The sequence below is a fragment of the Eurosta solidaginis genome, chromosome 4 (genome assembly GCF_040869045.1).
Source record: "Eurosta solidaginis isolate ZX-2024a chromosome 4, ASM4086904v1, whole genome shotgun sequence".
Taxonomy (NCBI): domain Eukaryota; kingdom Metazoa; phylum Arthropoda; class Insecta; order Diptera; family Tephritidae; genus Eurosta; species Eurosta solidaginis.
In genome coordinates, this window is record NC_090322.1 from 108,035,403 (window position 1) to 108,063,333 (window position 27,931).

General features: G+C 42.0%; 2 long non-coding RNA genes across 15 annotated transcripts in view; one reads left to right on the plus strand and one right to left on the minus strand.

The window, feature by feature from the left end:
* Nucleotides 1-21,172, minus strand: LOC137250124 (uncharacterized). Of its 8 annotated transcripts, none has more exons than XR_010952739.1 (8): nt 20,846-21,172; nt 17,943-20,753; nt 17,706-17,886; nt 17,484-17,637; nt 6,949-7,159; nt 6,693-6,872; nt 1,781-1,961; nt 1-1,710 (listed from the first exon to the last, which is right to left on the minus strand). It is a non-coding gene; the product is annotated as an uncharacterized lncRNA (long non-coding RNA). The 8 variants fall into 8 exon arrangements; XR_010952737.1 differs by having other exon boundaries at nt 6,693-6,876; nt 20,846-21,171; XR_010952738.1 differs by having other exon boundaries at nt 6,693-6,876; nt 6,949-7,082; nt 20,846-21,170.
* The window catches only part of LOC137250125 (uncharacterized), a 20,372-nt gene continuing 1,365 nt past the window's right edge, over nt 8,925-27,931 (plus strand). The window contains exons 1-5 of one of the 7 annotated variants that reach the window (XR_010952749.1): nt 8,925-9,663; nt 22,534-23,036; nt 23,642-23,707; nt 23,769-23,976; nt 24,036-24,153. This is a non-coding gene — a long non-coding RNA (uncharacterized lncRNA). Of the gene's footprint in view, nt 9,664-22,533; nt 23,977-24,035; nt 24,154-27,931 lie in introns of all 7 variants that reach the window. The other 6 variants (XR_010952747.1, XR_010952744.1, XR_010952748.1 and 3 more) reach the window with 6 other exon arrangements.

The window sequence follows — 27,931 nt, forward strand, 5'->3', positions numbered from 1 at the left end:
GTTCAGATAATATTTAATTATAAATTATTCATATATGCAATGTTTTTTTACAATTTAAATTATTCCCTTATTACTCTAGTGAACTTTACATATATGAATTTTTATATTTATAAACTATATAAATACATTAACGTCTATTCATAGTCGTTCCCTTTCCGAAACCTTGTTTTGAAGTTCTTATTTTTCCTACGCTGGTAGTGTTGCTCATCAGTTTGCAGAGTCATATTAGTTTGGTAGGTATAGTAACATCAGACGTAGCGAAATTAGGAAGCATGTCAGGAGTATCACCAGAAGCATGGTGATTCATTTCGTCACTTCCGTTTTCTTCCATATCCGGATTCATTCCATACTAGTCTTTATAAATAACTTGTAGATGCCACATAGGTGTTACCATACCCTCAAGATCTTTCCGTTCAAATCTTGTGGTGTACAATGAGCAAACTTTTCATAAACATGTACACGTAAACTTGTATTTGTTCTAAATTGTTCACCACATTCTAAACATAGAAAAGATGTTCTTTCATCCACTGATTTCTCATGTTCCTGTATTAAGTGTTTGCGTAAATAACATTGTGATTACAATATGGACAAACAGTCAATTCTAAACTTTTCGTTGTTACATCAATTGTTTCAGCGTGTTGTACACGTAAATGAAAATTCATACTTGAATGTATTTCGTCTTCCAATCGCATAATTTACATTTTAAATAATAACTATTAGGCATATGAGAAATCTCATGGTCCAATAATTTTTTGAAGCTTGGTGTAGCTGCTTGAATATCACAAAATTTACATTTTGCACCACCTTCGTTATATTTAAATTGTAAATGTTCTGGTTTCTCTACACGATGCATAAAGTTTAGATGCTTTTTCCAACAATGTGGTGAATTTAATTGAAATACATACATTGGCATTGTCTCATGATAAATTTTCCATAAATATACTGAGCCTCTTTATGTAGGCTCTTTTCTTAACATCTAATTCTGGTCGTACCGGATATGACAGTTTTGCTTCAGGTTATAATCCACACACATACTATTTTCATATTCTGCTTCATAATTTTCATCATTTTCAACATTGGACTTTGCATCAACATCATTATCATCATCATCATTTTTTGATAACTCTGTTTTAAGCTTCATATTTATCAAAGGTTCATCTTCCTTAGTATTAGAATTAGAAACATTGTCATCTTCGGTTAAGTTTTTATCAAGTTTAGCTTTTTTCCTAGGTTTAAATTGTTTACTATCCGTACTAGAATTAATACCATCATCTACATTTTTCGTGGTCTGTTTGAGTTTTTAAATTTGCCAATGGTTCGCCTTTATCAGTATTAGAATCGGAATGGCCTTGGCCATCTTCACCGTGTTGCAAAGTAGGCGACATATGTTGGTGTTGATGTTTGCGCATATTGCGGATATGTAGGTGGTTCACTAGTCATTAATTGTTTAGAAGTTTCAACTTGTTGCGATTGTTGTTGTTGTTGCTGGGTGATGATGTGGTGTTAACGTTTGTTGTACAATTTATTCGGGTGATTTCACATATTGTTGGTGTTGTTATGGTGCTGGAAAACCTTCCGATATTGAAAGTCCTTGATTAGTGTAATCCCCACGTAGTGAACTACTCCTGTGACCGCGTCCGCGGTAACTATTACTTCTGAAGGCGCTTAAGTTACAGGCATAGCTGACATCGCTTATATAACAGGTTGACTCTATAGTAAAAACCAACACAAAATATTAGAATCAGTGTTTATGAATAACATATTTAAAATAAGCTCTTACAACGACGTGATCGGTGGCTACATCCCCGTGAAAGTGGTGTGGTGTTCCTCCTTGTATAAACGTATGTACTGGATGTGCTCAACCGTGCAGTTTTCTTCTAATTTGAGCAAATGTATGTTCTTACAGCCACAGCTGGAATATTTGGGATATTTCTATCCTCACATCGTCAAAATCAAATTACCTAGAATGAAAAAGAAACTCATATCAGTAAGAATAGATTAAAAGTTTTTAATATAAGCCGAAAAGTGTTCCATAAATTTGGCTCCACACATAGCTCTTTTCCAAAGGCACAAGAGAAATTTCAGATAACTAGAATCAGGACCTGGTAAAGTAACTTCAAATGACCTCCACCATGCCTATGCATCTTCCGTTGGCAGGGGTACCCAAAGATACTTTGCTGTTGCATTCATAGAGAACATAAAATTGTAACAAGGGACAATTGATTGATGTTACGAAGTAAATTAATTAGACGTGCTACAATAACAAATAAATGCAGATGATTGTTTAATCTATTATGCGAAGTTCTTGAATGGATGTTCAAATTGAAAAGGACAAATTAATGCTAAAATTGCTTTCCCCGACTAACCCGGGAACGAATTGATATGACTACGCCTATCCTTCTTTAGCAGCAGTGCCGTGCACCAGTTCTGTTTTGGACAGGAAAATAAACGTTTGGTTGTCTCCAAGTTGATCATATGATACAGAATATACTCGTTTGCTACATCTTATTTTCCCCTGAAAAGTGGCCCAATGAAACCAGGCTAATCCTGTTCACGGGTCCGCACCCCGTGGGACCGCCGTTAGGCATAACGTCACGGGGGGGAAAGGCGATTTAGTCGCCACTTCTTCGTATGCGCATTTCTCTGCGCTCCCTTTCGGCATTCATCTGTATCAAAAGGGAGTACTTTGTCGCTTAGATAGCTACAAATTATTCGGAGCAGGTACGGAACTTGTCTTGGGACACCCAAAGTGCACTGACGCTTCTCATGGCTCCAGCGGGTTAGCGTCTTCCTAGAACTTAAGGCACTTGCTGCTTCTAGATTTGACAGCTGTCAGCTGGAGTCTTAGCCCGGCAAGCGCAGGGCACGAGCACAGAACGTAATCGATCGTTTCCTCCTCCAACCCACACTTCCTACATCTGCTATCACTGACCAAGCCTAATTTAAAGGCATGTGACGCCAGAAAGCAGTGTCCAGTAAGAATACCCGTCATGAGTCTAGTCTACAGTTTAATGATAATGAAAATATAAGAATCAGTGTTTATGAATAACATATTTTAATTAATCTCTTACAACAACCTGATCGGTGCTACATCGCCATGTAGGTAGTGTGGTGTTCCACCTTGTATAAACGTAGGTACTGTATGTGCTCAACCGTGCAAATTGACATTAGCAGTAATATTATTTACATAAACATAGCTTGGTATTTGTGCAGGCCTCAATATAGCATACATTGGTTCAGTTCGGTGTGCACCAGCCACTGGTACAAACACTTTTGAATGCATAGCTTTCATATAGGATGGATGTCCAGCAGTGCTCCGGTTGTGCCAATATGTAATGGGCTGCTCCGTCTCTTGGTACGGCTGTATAGGTATAGGCGGGTGCAATGTATTACTAGTCTGCTCAAGATCGTATGGTACATAGATGGCTCGAAGACGCCAGAGGGGATTGGAGCCAGAATTTTCGGACCCAACACCAAAATATCAGTAACTCTAAAAGCACATCCGAGAATTTTCAAGCGGAAGTATTCGCCATAAGTTAGTGCGCTAAGCTGAACCTTCAGCGCTGATACCCCAACGAAACAATTGCCATACTCAGTCAGGCAGTCAGGTTCCACTAAAGGCATTTGCGGCGTTCGAAATAAAGTCAGCACTGGTCCTTCAGTGCGTAGAAAAGCTGAATCAATTAGGAGCACACAACGTAGTACTGTTGACCTGGGTCCTAGGCCACAGGGGAGTGGAGGGCAATGAGCAGGCGGACTCAATGTTTAATTTGTTGCGTCTCTCCCACAAATTGTCAACCTCCCAGCAGATCCTTGCAGCGGGTCTGTGCCATACTCTCCTCTTCCGGGAAGGTATCGACCCCAATCCGGGTCCTCCTGACCTCAGTACTGAGAAATGGGTTTGCTGCGTTTGTCGGAAAAGAACCTTTTTAGGACGGTCATATATATAAGGGCCTGAAATATTTCAATGAACTTCCTAATCACATAAAAAGTAGTAATAACTTCAATACTTTTAAAAAAAAGTTTATTGGAGCATTGTAAAACCCTTCCAATAAGATAAACTTCTTTTTTCTTTTATTTTTTTACATGATATACCGATACTAGAGCGCGAAAAGGGAATGGTAATATTGGTAGCAGCAAAATACAATGCATCCGGCCCTAAGGAAAAGAAAATCGGTGGCCACCTGTAACTCCAGACAGTTCCAACAACTAATTTCGATGGAATTCGGTATTTCCAGCTGGTATTTACTGTTGCTGATCGGATCACTTGCATTCTGACAGCATTAATATAACAATAAAATTATATAATGTGTAACAAAAATAACGAAAATAAGGCCAAATAAAAGTTGCAGCAGGGGGGATTGGAAACACGTCCTTTTCAACCTCCCATAATCGGAATCTTCATGCATTCCGACAGCGTCTATAATAAACAAAGTTGAGGGGTTGTTTTCAATTTCCAACATCCAAAGACATGTTTAGCTGCATTGATCGGAGACTAATACATTCCGACAGATTAAAATACACATATAATTGAAAAATATAAGTTCCAAATTTTGTTGCCTTAAGCTGGGAGCACTGGAGGATTGGAAACGTCGTAATGAGTGGCTCCCAGACTCGTCCTTTTGTCACGCTAGTAAATATGCTGATCGGAATCACATGGCATTCCAACAGCATATTCAATAGAAATAAGTGATTATAACAATGAATTGTACTTAGTAGTTTAAGTTTTAGGCCTAAACAGCCGTAATAATAAATAAATTAAATTAAAATAATAAATACTCTTGTCAGTGTTTCACGTGCAAGGAATGGTTGCATCGGACAGGTTGCTCTGGGCTAGATTCCAAAATCCAGCGTCCTCGTAACTTTTATAAATCTTTTGTGGCTCTTGTTGTTCACGGCCTCATACACTATGAGGAAATACGGCACCTGAGAACACAGCCGTATGAAGCTAAAAAACACAAGCATGTCTTCAGTGAACTCCACAAACAGGCGTCGGACCTCTATGCCGGTGATTCCTGTACTCAAAGAACAAAACTAGCAGAGGAGGAACGCACTCTCCCTAGGGAAACGAGAGTAGTCACTCTAGCTAAACTTCAAGCTGGATAACGTAACAGGTTAAACTCTTACCTATCCAGAATCAACCCCGACATACAAAACATTGTCCTGCTTGTAATGTGTCCCCACATGTCACCAACCATCTCTTTAACTGTATTGTGGAACCAACGCCTCTAACACTCCTCTCATTATGGTCCACCCAGAATCAGAAAGTTTCTTTGGACTCCCGTTAGAGGACATTGATGACAATTTGTGATCGGTCGCACCTATTGGATGGGGCGAAGCACTGCTTCTACAACAACAGCAGGCGGACAACACGGAAAGAGAGGCAGCAGAGGGGATTCAAGGGGTTGTGTAGCGCAATATATAGCTTCTCCAACCCAATTTTCAACCTCACCTTCGAGCGGCGAATCCCGTTTCACTAACAGACAAGGCTCTGGCGACCCCAAGCTCCTCATGGAACTTGGAGGTGGGGAGGGAGGGATGGCCTGAAGGTTCAATGTGGCCATATAAATCGTTCCCGAGATGGTCGGGCCAGCACCTTAATGGTGCTGTGTTACCGGAGCGTATCGGATCTGTATCCGACAAAGGACCATCACATCGATAACACTCCCCAAAGCCTTCGGGGAGTAACCTAATCGCTACAACAACAACAACAACAGAGGCAGCAACTGCATGACCCATCGATCCCCAGCCGTTCCTGCCAGTCGGCCCACAGGGGCATTTATTAGCAGAAGGGAGGGAAAAGAGAGAACACTGGCGCAATATGCCAGGCCTGAGTCAATCTAAGTTACTGTTAGGAGGTTACAGCACAACTCGAATTAGGGCATTAATAGGCCTCTCAAAAATATAACCTAAGAACCCTAACGGCTATTCTTACAAGACACTGCAGACTGAACAGTCATATGCAAAAGCTGGGTATAATATCGAACAACACATACCGATTTTGTGATGGATCAGCAGACGGTGGACCATATCTTTCTATATTGCGGCGCAATTTCAAGACTTAGGGCTAAGTTTATGGGCTTATCACTCAAGCAAAGAACACTGCTGGGGTTCATCAAGGAAGTCGGCTAGGATGAGGTGCTGTGAAGGAGATGTGCAAGTCACTGTGCAAACCTCAATAAATTATCTATCAATCTACGTTCCGGTAACAAGCACCATTGTGGTACTAGCCCCACCATCTCGGGAACTATTGATATGACTACATTAAACTTCTAGGGATTGAATATTAATAATGCCGGCAATGCGAAAGTCTGCTAAAATGTACCATTCCATGGAATGCTCGATATATAACTTTCCACGTTTTGAAACAGTGATGAAAAGAGCAAAATTTACAAAAATTTTAACTGGCTGTGGGTAGTAAGGTGTTGATGTCCCCTCTTAACGCAATGTAATGACAACTGCGATGCAGGGAAAAAGACAAAAATCTTGCAAATCTACTGATAATAATTAATTATTGCCTCCCCTTCTATGCAGTTCTATGCATACATACATATGTATTTTTCTCTCCAAACGCTAATTAAAAAAATTAATTGGTTTTCTCATGAACTTCGAACTCTGTCGTATTTGCATTCTTCAGTTGATTATCAACAAAAGCATGACAAATTATTTAATATGGTAGCTAATTTACTTACCCTTTCTGGTGCGATGATTCCTGGACAGAGCGTGCTTAACGCGAACCATATCATGTTATGGCACACCTTTGGTGATGCAAAAAATCAAAGCCATTTCTGCTTCTGGGATAGCAGCAGCAGCTCCCGGTGGCGCCACATAAATAACAGTTACATGCCGATCAGTTGCCTTTTTTGCTCCGGCTACCTATTCAATTTTAATTCACATTACATTATCTACTAATGCAATTTTTAATCACTACAAATCAATATAAATTACCGAAGCAAATACTGGCAAACCAAGATGCGTAGTTCCACCCTTTTTTAGGGAAATACATCCAACCAGTTTGGTACCGTATTCCAAAGCATGTTGCTTGTAAAGTACCTTGTATGCTTGGCAAATGACACGTGAATCTGCATTTAGTTGTAGATTTCGGTAGTAGTGCAGTTTACCGTACCCACCCTAAAGTTGGGCCATGATAATCCGAAGGCTGAAAAGAAAAATTTTATCTCTGTCCGGAGATATTTGCAGTTGAAGTTGGCAATTTTAATGTGGTTGATGTTGTGTTTATACCCACAAAAAAAATTGTGCATTTCCGTGGCGGTAGCCACGGCTATACCACACACCCGGACTTGGCATGGCGTAGCCCAGGGTTATTTTTTATAAGCGTGGCCGAAGGCCGCCAACGCAGAAAGGTGTTCTGCGCAAAAATACTATGGATCCCACCTCTGGTTTCGGAGGGACCCGCCGTCTTTTTTCGTTTTCGGATTCTTGATCTAGATGTGAATACGCGTCTTCTGATACCTCACTCGAAAATTTTGGCCCAAATTTCGGTGGGTACCGTAAACTGCACTATTACCTAGATTTCCTCTAATTTTGGCATATTCTGAGCTGAATCGCAACCCGGCGGAGATGCTATCTATTAGAATAATATAACATTTTTTTTTATTATTTAAAAATGCACATACGTATGAATGCAAATCAGAAGGTAAATAATGTTGTTGTTGTTGTAGCGATAAGGACACTCCCCGTTATCGACTTTGTTGGTCCTTTGCCGGATGCAGATCAGGTACGTTCCGGGAACCATTAAGGTACTAGCCCGACCATATCGGGAGCGATTTAGTTGACATGAAACCTTGTATGCCATCCCGTCGATTCTATACAACTTAATATGGTAACGAATTAAAAGACGGTGCACCACCTAATTTTTATCAAAAATTATCAAACGTGGAATCAAAAGGCGCGCCTCGATCTCTGTTTTTATTATTATTTGATATTTTTAAATTAGGTGGTGAACCGTCTTGTAAAACGTTACCCTTAATATTATTTTGGGCGAAGGCCGCCAACGCAAAAAGATGGTCTCTGCAGCAAAATTTTTAATTTCCGTCACATGTCACAACTAAAATTAACTTAATGTTATTTTGGGCGAAGGCCGCCAACGCAAAAAGGTGTTCTCTGCAACAAAATTTTTAATTTCCGCCACATGTCACAACTAAAAGCATAAGATATTTTTCGTTGTAAACAAATATATTTTTTTTGCGTTTCAATGTTTTCCGGAATAATTAATGAACTGTCATTTCGATGACAGTATGAAACGTCGATGTGTTAGTGGAGAGCGAAAAAAGCTTTGAATGTGTGAGTGAACTGGTTACCTCCGTCTTGTCGGGTTAGCATCAGACTAGGGATGTGAGTATCACTTAGTGTCACTCATAATCGTCAAATATTATAACCCTGCAAAAATCGTGTGACCAAAAACGCACACAGACACACGAATTTTTGACAGGGGTGACGATTTGGAATGAAAAATTCTCCAAATGAAATAGCATGTTGACAAATTTAGCTTTCCCACAATGTATCGCGCTCTCTCGCACCTATTATTTTGATAGGGATAGCAAAATACGTCATTTTTGCGTGCAAAAAAATCCGCCATTTCTAATTCAGCAGAGACAGCAAAACGTTTGGTGGTCGAAAATTTTTTCAATTTTGAGAGTTTTAAATGGAATATCTCCGGAAAGAATTAAAATTAAGAGGGAGTTCTCCAGATCACATATATATATATTTTAAAGTGCGAAAACTTATAATTTAAAAGTTATTTGGTGTTAAAGTTTGCAAATTTCTATACAAATTTTATATGTGTATACGTACATAAATATATGTGGCAGCACAGCTTTGTAATGTCATCAATAAAATATATGTATATATACATATTGTTTAGGCAGGATGCCTAACTTTTCCGCATCTGATTGCGACCCCCCCAATGCAACTCTGCAAATCTATACTCGATACTCGAATTAATTTATAACCACCCACACCATCACCCTCATGCATGTGCATGCATGTACATGCGCGTGTATGTGTGCTTTTTGTCAGCACTCATGCATATGCATGTCGGGGTTGATGTGTGGGTGCCTTTCCCCTCCAAAACGGAGGATTTTGCGGGTCAACGGTTGTAGCTTGCTATACAACCGGCCTCTTTGATTTCAACAGCCAACCAGCTAACATCTGCCGCCAACGATCTCCACTGTTTTCCAGAATATATTCAGGTAATATTGTAACCAGGTTATATATATATATTCACATAATAAAGTTCACCCATTATAACGAGGACAATCCTCCCGTGTTCTTCTTTCTTTTCTATTGAGTGAATCATCCATTGAGCGAGATCGACCCTTGTGCGCCTACCCACTGCCGGTTTACGACGCACTCAGGCCGAAAATTTGGTCCATCTTCACCAGGAATTGGAAACAGCACCTAAATTACAGTCCACAACAAAGCATCATAGCTGACCGCACACACTTCAGAATTCCTAACATAAAAAGTTATACGGAAAAATATTTGCCCATCAACAGCTATACCACAAAATTTCGATAGTATATTATTTAATACCAGCGTGCAAAACACTGAGCAAGCGATAGCCAGATTAAGCCATCAGCAACACCACAAGTCATCTTGCCACATCACCACCAGAACATACAAATCACCAAAAAGTTCACAGTAAGTGCAATATTTCTTGCAACATTTTTTTTTGGTTAAAATAATAAATAAAAGTGCGAAAAATCGATCTAAAGTGCCATACGTGATTGTAGTTAACCGCGAAAAGTGTGAAAAAACTGTGTAGTGCCAAAAAGGAAAATAAGTGCAAACGCGTTGCATTAACGTCGTTTAAGATTCCTTGTGACTATCTGGTCTGTCCCCCCACCAGCGGTAAGGCTCTCCGGACACAGCACAAGGAAGAGGTACACATAACCTCACTTTCACATAAAATTTCACGCCATTCGATTTAAATTTTCTTTTTGCATCACATTTTTTTCACTAATTTCTCTAATTAATCTTGTTACACAGTTTTGTTCTCTGTTGCATAAGATTTATTTCACGGTTTCACACTTTTCGTCGAGTTTATATCAACGCGCGCACTTATCTTATAATAAAATTGAAGGTTGAAGTGGCGAGTGGCCCCCCCTTTACTTCGCACAATACAAATTGGTGTTGATTCCCCCTGCTCCCTGTTTTAAGGCACAAATAATCTGCAAAATCAGATAAAAATAAACAAATTAAAAGTAAGAAATCAAATTTGCGTAATTTTAATAGTTGTTGGTTGGGTGATTCGCTCAGGTTTTCAAAGTTTTTACATCCCTTGGTTAATTTGCTCTCCACCTTTCAACCATGAATATGGATTCTTACATTAGATTGGCCGATCGAATAATCGAATTCGAGGCCGATTTTAATGACATCAATGCGGCTCTGCACACTGTGCACACTCTTGCAATACAGCAAAAAGAGTTGCAAGCTAAGTGGGAAAAAGCAGAGAACGCCCTAGAGGAGTTGCTTGGCTCTGACACGCTCGACGCAAAGAAAATTGCAGCGGTCAAGATCAAGCATAAAGCGGCATATGCCGTATTCCTAAGATGCATGTCGAACATGGCTGAACTTCAAGCCAAATTGAAGGAGGAAAAAGATAGGGCAGTCAAACCTGAGGGAGAACGTGCGCGCGAACATAGTATCCGCCTGCCAGCTTGTGATACTGAGGTGTTCAAGGGCGACTACCTATCTTGGCCTACGTTTCGTGACCTGTTCACGGCCATATACAAAAACAACAGTCGCCTAAGCCCGGTAGAAAAGTTGTTCCACCTCAATCAGAAAACTCAAGGTGAGGCAAAGGACATCGTCAAGAAATGTCCCTTGACAAATGAAGGCTTCGAAACAGCCTGGAAAAACCTATGTGAGAGATACGAGAATAAGCGGATTCTCGTAAACTCACAACTACAAATTTTGTTTAATCTAAAAAAGATAGATAGCGAGTGCGGCAGCTCTATCAAAACGTTACAGCGCGACATAAATAATTGCTTGGCATCGCTAAAAACACATCAGATCGATGTTTCAAATTGGGATGCGATTATTACCTATTTATGTTCGACAAAATTACCTGAAAATACGTTGGCTCTATGGGAGCAGAGCATTGACCACAAGACGGACATATCCAAGTGGGAGGATATGGACAAATTCTTGTCAAATCGTTTCCAGACACTTGAAACCGTGTCTGGTTTTACAGGGAATGCCACTTCTAAAGTGCAAAAATCAAACACGTCGCGCCAGTCGACGGAAAACCCTACAAAAAGACTTGGTGCTTTTCAAACCAAAGTAACCAAGCAAACAACAAAATCAATGTGTAAAATGTGCAAATCTACGGAGCACAGATTACGCAACTGTTCACGTTTTTGCGATTTAAGCCCAGTAGAAAGGATTAAATTCGTCAAATCCACAAATGGCTGCCTGAATTGTTTATCCCCAGGACACACAGTGACGAGGTGCACCAGTTCATACAACTGTTCCAAATGCCACTCTCGTCACCACACGCTCCTGCATGCGGACACACTTCAGCAACCGGCGGTACGAAATCCCTTCAAAGATGCGGATAATGCCCCATCAACTTCGGCACAGGCAAGGAAAAGACAGGAATCGGGACAACCACCTTCCTCTGCGAATCAGAATGTCAAATCCTGCCATGCCAATTCCAGCACAGGCGTGCTATTAGGAACTGCTCGCGTACACATTCACCATAATGGTACCGACTTCTCCGCGCGGGCATTAATTGATTCTGGGTCTGAATGTTCCTTTATAACTGAAAGACTGAAACGCAGAATCAATTTGCCAGCGAGGAAAATGCATGCCCATGTTTCAGGCATCACAAATGCGGTGTCAGCTCAGGTGAAAGAAGCATCCAACATCGAACTACGTTCACCAGTGGATCCCTGCTTCAGCCTGACTACACCCGTACTAGTTCTAACGAAACTCACTGGGAATCTTCCATCCTGCCATATCAACGCAATGACTATGCATGCATTCCCAGACTTGGTTTTGGCAGACAAGAGGTTCTACGTCAACGAAGACGTAGACCTCATACTTGGCGGAGACATATATCCCCAAATTATAATGGACGGTATAAAAAAGAATGTGCTAAACACACTCTTAGCCCAAGAGACAGTGTTCGGTTGGATACTGACCGGTCGTATCGAATCACCAAATCCAACGAAGAGCATTATGTCTTTCTACAACGAGGTTGCGTAAGACAACCAACTCAAAGCTTTCTGGGAGGTAGAAAATGGACCCAAAAATAAAATATTAAATGAGGATGAAAGGTACTGCGAACAACTATTTAAAGAAACAACGCAGCGAAGTGAGAATGGAAGGTACACCGTGTCACTACCATTCCGCCAGGATTACCCTAACAATATTAACTTAGGACCATCCCTGAAGCGTGCATGCTCTCAATTCTTCCGGAATGAGGGGCGGCTAATAAAAAACCCAGATTTAGGAAAAGAATATGTTCGAGTGTTGTCAGAATATGAAACGCTCGGACATATGAGAAAAATTGAAAAGAATATTCCATCCGACGATTCGGATAATTATTTCCTGCCCCACCACGCCGTTATTAAAGCAGAAAGTACCACTACAAAGGTACGCGTAGTATTTAATGCCTCGAGCTCTACGGCCAACGGTAATAGCCTAAACGATATTCTCCTCCCAGGCCCAGTTCTACAAGCCGATCTACCCATCCTTATCTTACGTTGGAGACTATACCGTTTCGTCTTCAATAGCGACATCGAAAAGATGTATCGACAAATTTGGGTGAACGATAAGCACACCAAATTTCAACGTATTGTGCATCGCAAGTCCCCGAATGACCCTATTAGTCTTTATGAATTAAAGACGGTTACCTTCGGGGTGAATTGCGCTCCATATCTCGCGATAAGAACGCTCCTACAACTGGCAGACGACGTGTCAGACTCACACCCTACAGCGGCTAACATACTACGAGAATACATGTATGTAGATGACGTGTTAGCGGGTGGACATACGATCACATCGACTATAAAAGCCAGAGATGAAATTCGTCAAGTCCTACACTCAGCGGGCTTTCCACTTCGCAAATGGACATCCAATTCAGAGGTCATTCTAAGGGACATCCCCAAAGCAGACCTACTCAATGAAAACTTCCTGGCATTCGAAGATACCAGTTCAGTTAAAGCGTTAGGCATTCGATGGAATGCCCTATCCGATTTATTTTATTTTCAAGCAGGGACGCTGGACAACCCGGAAAACATTACGAAGAGAGCGATACTATCAGCAATCGCCAAACTTTTCGATCCCTTAGGATGGCTGGCACCAATGGTCATTGTGGCAAAAATACTCATGCAGAGTATTTGGTTGGAAGGCACCGCTTGGGACGAACCAGTATCTACCAGTACGCTGGGACGATGGAAAACCTTCACCGACCAATACCATGAAATCGATAAAATCCGGATACCTAGATGGGTCAACTTTTCTCCAGGAACCGACATCGAGATCCATGGATTTTGTGACGCATCCGAGAAGGCTTATGCAGCAGTCTTTTACATGCGTGTCAAAACGGATGATAATGTCTGCACAAACCTACTTCTAGCCAAAACCCGAGTAGCCCCAGTGAAAACTCTTTCTCTTCCACGATTGGAGCTTTGCGGAGCCGTGCTGTTAGCGGAAATCACCGAATCAATTCTCAGGAATCTCAAGTTGGGACCAGTGAAAGTGCACCTGTGGACGGATTCAACGATCGTCCTCGCATGGATAAGGAAACCGCCCTGTTCCTGGTCAACCTTCGTCGCACATCGGATCACCAAGATCATCGACATGGTCGGACATAGGGACTGGCTGCACGTGAACTCAGAGTCCAACCCAGCAGATTTAGGCAGCAGAGGATTACCTGCGTCTGAATTGGTCAACAATTCGTTGTGGTGGCAGGGACCTTCTTGGCTGCAAGAAGACACTTCCCAATGGCCAGCACAAGAAAGTGACTACATCACCTCCGTAGAGGAAAAGAGGGCAAAGACCTGCGCAACAACAACCGTCAATCCTACCGATATTCTTCAACGCTTTTCCGACCTACCTAGGGCTCTACGGGTCTTATCATACGTTATGAGGTTCTACCGAGGAACCCACCCCGAAACAAAAAATTCATTCCAGGTCATGTCGCACTTAATCTCCCCTGATGAAATTAAGGCCACTACACGACTTTTAATTAAGATCTATCAGAAACAACATTATAGTTCCGAATATAATTATCTAAAGGCCGGAAAACCAATAGGAGGGAAAAGTGCAATACTTTCACTTAATCCCTACTTAGACCAAGATGGCATCATTCGGGTAGGAGGGCGACTCGGGGCGTCAAAGGACTTAGCCTTTAATGAACGCCACCCAATCCTCCTCCCATACAACTGCAGGTTATCCCGTCTTACAGTCCTAATGTTTCATCAACAAAGTCTGCATGGGGAAAATCAACTCATGTTGCGTCTGATACGCACCCAATACTGGATACCTAACATCAAAACCATGATTAGGGCAACCATTTATCATTGCAAAACCTGCACTATTCACCGAAAACAGGCGCAGTCCCAACTCATGGGTACCCTTCCCTGCGAACGGACTACTTTTACCCGCGCGTTCACCAATACCGGGGTAGACTTTGCGGGGCCTTTCGACATCAAAAGCTACCGCGGTAGGGGATGTCGACTGTCAAAAGGCTACGTATGCCTTTTTGTCTGTTTCTCCACTAAGGCCATCCACTTAGAAGCCACTAGTGACCTTAGTACTCCATGCTTTCTCGCAGCCTTTGCGCGTTTTATCGCGAGAAGAGGATGTCCGAAAAACATCTACTCCGACAATGGTACAAACTTTGTCGGAGCGTCAAGATCTTTACGATCTGAGTTTAAAGCCTTCCTGGCAGAAAGCCGAGACAAAACAGTCTCAAAGTACAATCATCAAGCATTAAGCTGGCATTTTATTCCCGCCGCTGCTCCACATATGGGCGGCTTGTGGGAGGCGGGAGTGAAGAGCTTCAAAAGCCACTTCAAAAAGATCGCGTCTCCCCATAAGTACACCATGGAGGAGTTCCAGACCCTTTTGTGCAGGATTGAGGCGTGCCTCAACTCGCGCCCACTTAGTCCAGGGTCGAATGACCCAACGGATCTGGAACCACTAACCCCAGGACATTTCCTAACGGGCAGCCACCTACTGGCTCCGCCAGAACCAGAGGCTAGTGAAAGCTCTGCCTCGATGATAAATCGGTGGCAGAAACTCAAAGCCCTCCATCATACTTTCTGCAAGCGATGGAAGGCGGAATATCTATCCAAACTTCAAAAACGAGTGAAGTGGAAGCATCCCAAAGAAAACATACAAGTGGGAGATCTCGCCGTCCTCAAAGAGGACAACTTATCTCCCAACGAATGGAGGTTAGGCCGAGTCGTCAATGTACACCCCGGCGAAGATAACCGAGTACGTGTCGTCGACCTCATGACCGAGAAGGGTCAAGTCAGACGACCTTTGGTCAAACTGATCCTTCTCCCTACGGAGATCGATTGTGAGAGGACCACGGGCTCCTCTTAACAATCCCTCCTTTCCTCCCCATCCCTCTTTTCAAAAAATCTACCCTAACCTAACGCAGATCCTCTATCTGCCACAGAACCTAGATGGACTCAGCCCCTTCTACCCTTAATCTTCCAAAGCAAACCCAAATTCACTCGTTCTCCCATAACGAGGACACCAGAAACCATCCCATTCACTCGTTATCCCATAACGAGGACATCATAAAAGCCTAACGCAGAAGGGCGAACCGATCTGCCACAAAACACTTATTTTTGAAGAAATTACAAAATCACACCCAAAGTCACTCGCTCCCCCGAGCGAGTATACCAGAACCCATTTGCCACCGAGAATCTTTGCACTCGTTGGCGCGCAACGAGGCCTGTCGCACGCCTAAAGCAGATGAGAAAAAACCCATCTGCCCCAGATATTAGCGGTGTTAAATTTTTGTATTTTGAGAAATCTGAATTATGTCAATATGAATATTCTAAATTAACGGGTTATCTGGAATACTTAACGGAGAAGAGCTTTCCGAAATGCCAGAAGAAAAAGGTGAATACTTCCTGTGTAATAGGACCGTACACAAGCTTAACACCTCTGTCAAAGTAAAAGTAGGAATATAAAGTTCTACCCAATAAGCCATTTTCTTTGTTTTTTGTTTTTTTTTGTCAATTCACTGCGGCTGCTGAATAAATATTTCTAGATTATATCAAACTCAATCTTCCATAAAAGGTACAAATTCCTAATTATCCTGTATTGAATGCCTCATCTAGTGAAAATCCAGCCGGTTTGCTTGGTGATTCGAATTCTATTGTCAATGTAACAAATGACAAGCAAACGTGCATCATTTTCAATAGTTTATGAAAACTAGCAAACCACAAAGTGGTTCAATGTTTGATTTTCGCTGCAGTTGCTGCAAAAGTTAATATGGTTTTTTCGAAAATAGGCCAATATTTGGGTAGGTGCAACATATGGGGGTGGTTGCGCATGCATTTTAACTATTCTTTGCAAAAACGAAGTATTTTTTGGGGGGCTGCTGACAGATGTTCGCGTAATGAAGAAAAATGTCCTGTGCGAAAAGAGAAACTTAATTGTTTCATCGAACGGAATTGTGATTCGATTAGGCTTCTGTGTGAAAACGGTATAAGATTGTCCGGTAATTTTTCTGTACATCTGTCTTCGATTATTTGCTCATTTCTTTGGGTTTTGCTTTCAACATCATGATATTTTAAAGGACTTAGTGACTGTAGCTGGCCTTGTAATCCACGCAACGCACGTAGTTCGGAGAAAAGAATAGGTTTCACGATTGGCTTCGCGAACCAACCCAGTCAAAGTGAGTGTGCCAAGAGTAAGGAGCCGTGAAATATCTTGGTTTCGAATAATATGCGAGGCAGGAATCTGTAATTAACGGCCCATTTTTTTGTTCGAAAACACGTCCCCAGTTCACACTTCCCCTTTTAGTATTCTCAAGGGCATACGAGTAAGAATGGGGCACCCAACCGTAACTGGAAACAACCACAAATCACTACCGGTATCGGAGTCTGCGCATCACCCAAATTCATGCTAGGCAAAAGCATGAACTACCGATGACCCCCCAAAACGATCCAAGAACAAAGTGAGAGCGGCATATAAGAATAGTATAGAAGCGGGAGCAATAAATAGTCGGACAAAATATATATGTCGAGTGTATACGATACGATGTAAAGGCACTTATAACCAAAACATATGATGGAACTTTCCGACTTTTACTATACAAACGCAGTACGAGCCACATTGGTAATAAATATAAACGCACGGATATTGAGCTAAACGTATGCTTTGTCCATGTGAGGAATATTAGCGTTCACGCCGAACAATTTATCGGCGGGGGGATATCTGTACAGGCATGGGTTAATTTTTCTAAATACTAAAAATGTACTCACATACTATATTCACTGCGTAATGAAGAGTATTTTCCGAAACAGGAAGGTACTGCGCAAATAAACGTTTAGGAATCCCTCGCATTCCTGCCAATCAGCAATCCAGTATATTTCGGTGTAAGGTACTCGCCATATCCCAAAATGTTTAGTAATAGTTCTGCGTGAAAAATAAGTAATATGAAGACAGGTAATGGCAAGATATTTACCAAAGGAAAGATATTTTACCTAATTGAAATTCAAGTAAGTTTTGATTAACCGCTCGAGTGTTGGCCGACCTTTTTCCCTTTCTTTACACATATGCGTTACTGCCCACTGGATGGGTCTTGAGTTTTTGATTGCGACATGTAGGTCAGTTATGCATCTGTTTCATTGCGTCCAAGTCGAGATTATAGACTGACCCACCACACTTAAAGAAAAAATCTGTAAATTAATACTCCACCTATAGACATCGATAGTTAATACCAAGGGCGTACTATAGGAGATTCTGCTGTATTACATATTGCGCTGCCCACCCACCTAACCGATGTATTGGCGCCATTTCCATGTCTAATCAATAGCGTTGTCTGTTGAATTAACATGCCACCTGGTACACACAAAGGTCTGTGCATCTTTAACCAAAACCCCACCAAATATATACATTTTTTGTTCCATATCATTGTGGCGCTATGTAAAGAGCGTGGCAATGGTGCATGTTCGCTTGTGCGCGGTTTACCACGTCATAAAATCAATACCCAAAAGCCATAGACCACATAAACGACAACCACTCATACCGCCGGATATTAATAAGTTCAATCTACTGGTAGTTTTACGTGTAAAGGTTACACCGGTACGTGCTCTACCCGGCGGTGGACTCTCTCCATACGTTTCAGGTATAATCCACTTTGCGTTACGTGATTGGACACCACGCGTCTCTAGTACATTTGACTTTGCAATTGGTACAGGAAACAGTTGAAAATGATCCATGATATTCTGACATTTTTTATTGCCAGCTACCTGTCCAAGTGTGTCAATATTGTGTATAATTACGCAGAAAATTCTGTTTTGTTCTCAAGCAACTTTATAAAACGATGACCTGGAGATGGCTTAAATTGTCCAGGAGATAGATTACGCGCAAATAAAAAAAAAAAAAAAAAGAGAATGGTCTTGGCTCGCGTGGAAAGTAATTGATATCGAACATAGCTTGAGGATCAGGTAAACTAGGAAAATCTTTTACTAACCGACTATAAATACCATCGATTGAACGAAAATCTGGTACACCCACGACACCGAAACACCAGCACCAGTCAACACAATCTTTCTTTTTTTGATTGTTTTTTTTATCATCAAATTTGATGTTACCGACATGGATGTATAATGGCCCTTCCATCCAGTCATCGACCATGCTTAGAGGGGGATAGTTTGATATAATCAAACGAAGTAAGGGATGAAATAACCCAGCATAATCGTTTTGATATTGTTCTGTTTTTTGCAACAAGTATTTCATTGGAAGTTCAGCCAAGAAGCTATTTGAATATTCCTTCACTTTTCTTAAAGCCATGTTTTGATTATGGGTATTAGAGAGACGAGTATCTTCATAAAGTACCAAATAATATAAAATAAGCAATTGTGCTGTTAAAGGACAACTAATTTTTATTCTCATTGTTTCATCTATTTCTGTAGTAGATGCTCCAGAGGCAAGTATTTGTGATGCGCCAAAACGCTACTACCATCAAATGTAACTTCTTTCGATGACTCAAAAATGTATAATATGTCATTTTCGGAAGATGGTTTATGCATGTGGTCAACATCAATTTTTCCCAAAAGATTTGGTACTATTAATGTGTTAACGTATACATCAATTAATGGTGGCATTACAGGATGCATCGGTCGAATAGCATTACAAATTTGTTTGTGAATCCATGATTTAATGGGAACTTTGTGCTTCAAAAATGCGCGAGATTTCAATAACTGGTGTATACAATGCACCGAAAGATATCCAGAAATATTAGCATTTAAGTTTGGCGTAACCGGAACACGAACTGCGTGAGACGCAACCACCTGCTCGGTAAATAAATCTTGGGTAAAAACTTGTTTTATGCGATTGGTACTATTCGGGCGTATTGGAATTTTCATAGCCAATGTTGAACAGACCAACTCGCTTATAGCTGTAATTTGATTGCCATGAAAGTGTATTGCGAGTAAAAGTAGCATTTCGCCTAGCGATGCCGATGTATCTGATTTTTTACCAAAAAATTTGTCTTCTTTTATAATCCATTGTAACCATTCAACTGATTTGTTTTCGAAAGCTGTTGTAGATACAAGAGATGGACAAGCAATTAGCATACAAAGTGCCAACGAAACAAACCGAACTCCTGATTGTGTAGGCTGTGGTCGGCTAGTTACCAGTTGTGATAAAATGTTAACTTCGTCATCGTTAAACTTGAGCCCAGCTATTCCCCGAAGAGCACAAGACAAACGCATTAACACCACACCTTGCACAGTATAATCTTCATCACTGCTTGGATTGAGAGACTTTTGTACATTTTTTTTGTAATTGTTGTGGGAGTTCGACTCGTACTAAATTCAAAGCATCGCTTTTCCTTTTTGGCTTGAACGTATATAAATAGCAAACCATGTGCGAACATTTTGATCATTGCCCAACAGCATACCCGTCAAGAATGCAATCAAGTCTTCAGGAAATTTAAGACAAAGTTTTAACATAGATGACGGAATTTATTTAGAGGAAGTTGTTGATATCTTGTGCATTCTCAAATGTGCTAATGTAACATATTTTTTGACGACGTGCCAATATGCGCCACAACAGCATATCGTTTACACCGGGCGCTAGTGGTTGGGTATGGGAAGGCAACATTTGTGATAACAAATCACGCGGATAAGCGCCAGCATGTATGTGTTTTTGTACCCAATTGATTGGGCGGGTACTAATCGGTATCCACTCATGGGGTATTTTGGTCTATCATTGTAGGATCATTAGATTCATTAGCTAACTCCCCGTAGACAAAATGCATGCTGAAGAAATGTGCACTTGTATATTGGACAGTGATCAGTAGGAAATTGTGTGCGGCATGGCGAATTCATACCATTTTTTGATTTACCACCCTCTCGAAATCGAGTCCTTCACTCAGGTGGTGCCAGCAAACCACCCAAGGTGTGGCAGGGTACCTGAAAATATAAAATAAATAACAATGAAAAGAAATTAGAAAATTTGTAAAATTATTAAAATGGAACGATACATCAAACCCATCAGCTCTCCTGATCTCCATCACCAGTCACCTGAGAAAGAAAAGAAGATGCATTAATAACCTGAAATAACAGAAACATATTTATTGGAATAAAATTAATTCAAAAAGTTACCATGTACTTACCTAGTCCAGTAGCCATGCATCTTACTCCAAGCGCCGTAGTCAAAGAATTGAAAGAACGAAAAAAATCATTAGATTTTTTTTACCGTTTCTTTCAATTCATCGGAATTTTACATTCTATACACGGGTGTGTATGAATGTTCATTTGTTTTGTCTTTTGCCGTTGGCATATTTGTAACCAACGTATGTACATATGTATGTATGTATGCATACTTGGTTCGGCATATCCTATTAGTGCTGCGTCAAATGACGCACACTGATATCGAAAACCCGCAAAAGGAACAAAATCGGGATCGGCTTTTTTGACCCGGGCAGTCCCAAAACATACTTACGCACAAAAAATAAAGGCAAACACCTCCTTAAAAATTTAATTGCTCTCATTTACAAACAGAAAAAAAAACAACCAAAAAAAAAAATTTTTTTTGATTTTTTGATTTTTTTTGCCGTCGGTACTGCCTGTTTTGTGGCGGGGGGCAGGACTTGTTGTTTCTCAACAACAAACATCACAAACAGTCATTATAAGGGCTCGGTACAAAAACAATCCGGGCCCCGAAATGAAAGAATCCCGACACGACAAAATCCCGAAATGGGAAAAAGTCAACTGTTTCTACCGGCCTAGTGTGCTACTGCCCCAGTGACCTAGTTTTTTTCAAGGGCAAGCAAATACATATATGTATATATATACTCGCACACCACAAATTCACCATACCAGCTGTCAGCTAACCAAGAAATACACGACAGAGTTGCATGGTACGTTTAGCATAATGGTACGTGCAGATAGAACGCGTCATGAAGAACGCATCGCCAATCTGCATGTAAGCACCGGCAGTTGGTACATTTTCCAATTTAATTACGATGTTCGCTCTTCGTCATGAGCTGTCGCACAAAATTAAATCAATACCGTCGTCAACCTCTTCGGTTCATTTTAAACTCGGTTTAGTCATATAGTTTAACGTACGGTTGTTAATAAAACACCACGCGTATCACGAAACCAAGTAATTTTGCGCGGGTGGCTTGGAATCACGTCCGCTCCAACCTCCCACACACCGCAATCTTGCTGGTTTTGTTGAAATACATAAGCTGCTCGAAATCACAGCACTAACTACTTTGCAAAAACGCTCTCGTCACTCCACGTCAGTTGACTAGTCATTTTACGGTGATAGGTTATATTCGTAGTCACATTTGCTTGGGCGTGGGTAGGTTTTGTAGGGTAATAATATAATACACAACTGACGAAATACATGCGCTGCAGCGAAAACGCGCATCACCCAGCCAACCTCACGGCCACTCGCCCTGGCACATCCATAAAATGCCACAGTCACCCTGAGAGCGAGACGACCACGTTATACGCTGGAACGGAGACCTCGGCCTCTTCGTCCAGCCCAGAAAAACCTCAAAACCCTCGAGTCTGGAACGGAGACCTCTGCCTCTTCGTCCAACCAACAAAAAAAAAAAACCGCAAATCTGGAATGGAGACCTCGGCCTCTCCATCCGGACCGAAAAAAAAAAAACCAAAGAATAACAAACAATGGTGCCACTCTGGAACGGAGACCTCGGCCTCTTCGTCCAGCCTTACTGGCCATCGACAATTCACATATTACATTCTGAATTTCTGTATTTAAGAATTATGTATACATAATGGCAAGAAATATTCACTTCACTGTTCATAACCGCTAATTCTTTCATCTTAGCTCAGGTGGCATGCTAAGCAAGTCGAAAGGGATTCCCGGCCATGTTGCGTCGCAGACGAACTCTTCACTTAGATTAAGTTTAGCGTGTAAGTCTTATAATAATTTTTCTCGTTTCAGCGGAGGTCATTGGCGGAAAACGATGTTGCGTATCGCAAGGGGGGCCGGCATGTTTAGGCAGGATGCCTAACTTTTCCGCATCTGATTGCGACCCCCCCCAATGCAACTCTGCAAATCTATACTCGATACTCGAATTAATTTATAACCACCCACACCATCACCCTCATGCATGTGCATGCATGTACATGCGCGTGTATGTGTGCTTTTTGTCAGCACTCATGCATATGCATGTCGGGGTTGATGTGTGGGTGCCTTTCCCCTCCAAAACGGAGGATTTTTCGGGTCAACGGTTGTAGCTTGCTATACAACCGGCCTCTTTGATTTCAACAGCCAACCAGCTAACATCTGCCTCCAACGATCTCCACTGTTTTCCAGAATATATTCAGGTAATATTGTAACCAGGTTATATATATATATTCACATAATAAAGTTCACCCATTATAACGAGGACAATCCTCCCGTGTTCTTCTTTCTTTTCTATTGAGTGAATCATCCATTGAGCGAGATCGACCCTTGTGCGCCTACCCACTGCCGGTTTACGACGCACTCAGGCCGAACACATATATATATATATATGTGCGTGTTCTACAAAACCGCGATTGATTTAATAAAAACATTTATAATAAGTGAAAACAATGCAAAAATGAAATGTGAAATATACAAAAATGCAATTTAAGTTTATCGTTGCCAATTTATATAGATATGTATGTGGATTAAGGTTTTGAAAGATGTGTAAATTGTAATTTAAAGTGCTATAGAAATTTGCTAAATTTGCAAACTTTAACAACAAATAACTTTTAAATTATAAGTTTGCGCACTTTAAAATATATATATTTGTGATCGGGAGAACTCCCTCTTTTATTTGATACCAAGTTTTACCCCGAACTCGGGGGGTGCTATTCTAAAATTTTCTCAAAGTCTTTAATATAAAATGATTTTTGCTGTTTATTTCGACAAAAATTTTTGATTTGATTTTTGTGCTCATCGAAAGAATTCACAATTATATAGCACCATGCCGCGAATTATGATAAAAGGTGGTGTGTGGAGAAACACTGAGGTAAGCATTTAACGCGACTGGTTTCTCTTGGCCGTTTATTAACTAAATTGATAACTTTCAGGATGAAATCCTCAAAACAGCTGTAATGAAATATGACAAAAACCAGTTGTCACGTATTGCATCACTGCTGCACCGCAAATCTGCTAAGCAATGTAAGGCACGCTGGTACGAATGGCTTGATCCTAGCATAAAGAAGACAGAATGGTAACGGGAGGAGGATGAACAGTTTTTGCATTTTGTTGGTGGTGAACGTTTCAACATTTTCCAAGGTTTGGCATTAATTTCATTTTTATAGTTTATAATTATTTAAAGGTTGCGTTAATGCTAGAACAAGTACATTGATTTTACGTGGCAGTGTTGAACAATTTTTGGAAGAAACTGAGCTTCGTTACATGATGCTATAATGCTTGTGCGGCGTACAATTAAACATGATTCTGTTGTTGCTGGTAAGTCAAAATACAAATTGAAAAAAATGTCTAATCTTAGGGCCTCATTCTCTATTACGAAACGAACTTTCGATGCGGATCAGAGACGAATCGCTAGTGTATTTGCACTATGTTAAACAATGGCAACTTATCACTTGACAATTACTTTGGGTGGATAGGGAGGGATGGCTTGAAGGTTTAATGTGGCCACATAAATCGTTCCCGAGATGGTCGGGCTAGCACTTTAATGGTGCTGTGTTACCGGAGCATACCGGATCTGTATCCGGCTAAAGGACCATCACATCGATAACACTCCCCAAAGCCTTCGGGGAGCAACCTTATCGCTACAAAAACATCAACAACATTGTGTCCAAATCCCGAAAAAAAAACTATAAAATTTCTGTCAGTGAAATGATAATTATTGCTTTTGGTTGTTAGTTTTGAGGCATCGTCATCGAGTTCCTTCTGATCGTATATGCCGGTTCTTTTGCATTCTTTTACATGCATAAAGTGCCGTTGAAGCCTTCCTCACCCTCTCCTCCACGTTGAGCTTCCATGACAGCTTACTGTCTAGGATCATTCCTAGATATTGTGTGCAAGGTTTCTCCCGTAGGGTCGCCCCTCCTAACTTAGGCCTGGTCTAATTAGGGACCTTGTACCTCTTTGTAAACAAGACCATATGCAACGTCATCTGCGTAAACCGTAAGTTTTTCTGGTCCCTCGTAGAATCCCCTAAGCAGTTGGTTAAGGACCAGCGTCCACAGCAGAGGTGATAGCACCCCTCCCTGCGGAATGCCCCTGTCCACTAATTTCGTGGCCGCGTAAAATCCCCATTGCGATGTAATCTTACTGCAGTTTAACATGCAGTCGATCCATCTGGGTAAGGCTGGATGTACTTTAACGTAATTAAATTAAGACCATCAATAATCGCCCATTTAGGAAGCCCCGGCAATGCTTAAGAAGACTTCTAGAGCATATTCCTTATATTCCAGGGCTTTTTCTATGCTTATTACCACCCTATGCAATGCGGTGTCTACTGACTTGCCTTTGGTGTACGCCTGTTGTGTTGTGGAGAGCAGCTTTTCATCCACGTTGGACTTTATGTACACATCTATCAGCCTCTCAAAGGTTTTGAGCAGAAATGATGTTAAGCTATTGGGTCTATAATCTTTGGGATACACGTGACCGATCTTCCCCGCCTTTGGTAGGAAAGCTACACGAGCAGTTCTCCAAGAGAGCGGTACATGATTCAGTTTATGCACCCATCGAATATTATTTTAAGCCACCCCACGACCGCCCTACTTGAAACTTGTAGCATGGCCGGACAAGTACCATCTGAGCCCGGCGATTTCACCACCACTACGAGATCCTCAGTAGTATAATTAGGCAGCATATATGAATGCAGCTGTTTCCTTACCAATACTACAGCTCGCACCCCTTCCGTTTGCGCATAGTAAACGCCAAATCCGCGCGCGCTAAGTCCAGAAACCTTTCCTCCCGATGGAAGCCACGGCTCCTGGATCAGCGCGTTAGGAGGAGGAGTTCGCTCGACGCCACTTTACTGTGTTGGAGGTTTATCTGTAGGACTCGCAGCACCAATGGGCTGCTTGTCCCCCTCCAGCACCTTCATCGTGACGTCGTCGTCCTCCCCTAGCCCTTTTGGTTTAGAGTGTTCGTAGCCCCCTTCAGCCTCTTGTACCTGTTGTGCCGGGTGTTCCTCTGTTCGACTCACAGCACCATCTGGCTGTTGGTCCCCTTCTAAAACATTCGGGGTGACGTGGGCTACCTCCACCTGTCTTTTTTCCCTTAGGCTTTTGAGGTCCTTTTCGACTTCGCCCACGTCCAGCGTGTTAGGACTTTAATACCCGCGACTTCTTTTCCTGAGTCGCATATAAATTTTGCCTGTACCTAAGGAAATTTTCCAAGCTGCGCGTACAATATATCCTCCGCCTGCTTGTTTATTTGGAAGATGTATAACTGGCCTTCCTCCGTAGGCCGAGATACAGTAAGTACCTTCCAATCCTGTGTCGGTATGTTCAGATTCTGATTCTGCAAAAGTCGCAGTGTATCCTCTGACTTCATCACGCATGGTATCCATACCTTAACTTTTGGTACCTTGGGGATTTGCGCTTTATCCACCATCTCAAAACGCGCGTTCGTGCCCTGCCTTTGGAGGTTTGGAACCACTTCCTCCAGCCACCGCAAGCTCGCGATGTTGCGCACGCTATCATCTTCATACCATTATACCATCCCCCGAATCAAAGGTTGGAAGGAGCTTACTTGGTTATTCCCGCATCATCTTAAGCATTAAGCTAATAAGCTCCTTTTCTACAGATCTCCACCTTTCACTAGTCATTTGTTCGAAAGGACTGCTACGATCAACCAGCGCCACAGTCAGTGACTGCTTTGCCACATCACTCATCTTCTCGGGAAAAGCCGGCGTCTTAGTGTTATTTCCCTTTGGCACCTCCGAGAAAGCCAGAGTCTTAGCTCCCTTTAGCACCTCCGAGAAATTCGGAGTCTTAGCGTTATCTCCCTTTGGCTTATCTCCTACTTCCATAGTTGGAACTTCCCTCTGACTCGCAGCCTTCGAGGTAGTTGCTACCTCGCTATTGGGGCCCATCTGTCTTACGGCTTTGGGCCTACTTGTCTTGTCAATGGGACTGCCATGCGTCGCGGCTCTGGGACTGGGCCCTTTCTGCCTCTTGAAAGCAGGCTTGTCGCCTTCCGCCGAACGTTGCCTTTTCATTCTGCCATTCGACGCTTCTTCCTCCTCATACCGGTTGCAGAACCGACGGTTTCTCGCAGCAAACCTTTTGAACTGCCTTCGACCTACTTCTACCGCCTCATGAGCCCATGCCAAGCGCTCGATCTCCTCTTCTGTTGGGTCCACCACTGCTCCCATGCGTTGTACAATCCTTAGTACTGCACGGTACTTCGAGAGAGCTCTTTTCTCCGTACCCTTCTCCACTCTTCTACTCCTTTTTCATTTGTGTGCTTCTCCAACACGGAGTTCAATGAATCAGCACTACTCTCGCTCCCCGAGTCCAACGCATCGCTTAATGCGTATTTGTCGTCCTTGGCTTGCGGCTCAGTCCTCTTCTTATCATCGTCCTTATGAAAATTACGTAATGAGTCGTTCATATTGATCGTACGACCACCAGCCCGACAAGGCGGGCTCAGCGGTCCAGTATTATATACGGGGAAAGAACCGTCAGCCACAGCAGCGCCCCTTACTGTGGTAAGGCCATCAATACTTCCCGAGCTGGTCCGGTATCGGGAAGGTTCCGTTCGAATACAGCCGCTGCAAATCGTCCAATAGGCACGGTCCTCATAACACCTGGATTAGGGGGTTGGCAGTTCTTGGTCACCGACATCACGCCGCCCTCCTATGAGGCGAAACGGCGTAGATGTCAGTCCTAAACAGCTCCTCCTCATAGTCGGGCGCTATGGAGATCGGCTAAGCCCTCACACCAACGACGATTTTCGTTACAATTGCTAGTGCATGCTCTCCAAGATGTAGATCCTGAGCGAAAGTCACACCCAAAATTTTAGGGTGTAAGACAGTCGGTAGGGTAATGCCATATGGTCGACATTTGGCGCGGTCATGTTTTAAATAAGGTCACCGATGATTTGGTTGGTGACAATATCAGGTTTCGCGAGGCGACAAAACTGGAGAGATTGGGGAGATAGCTGTTTATTTTATTACAAAGCTCATCGATGTAGGAAACAATAGCATAGGCGTAGAAGCAATAGTGACTCCTGGTGGTAAAAGTAGCTATTGATATGTAGAAGTTAA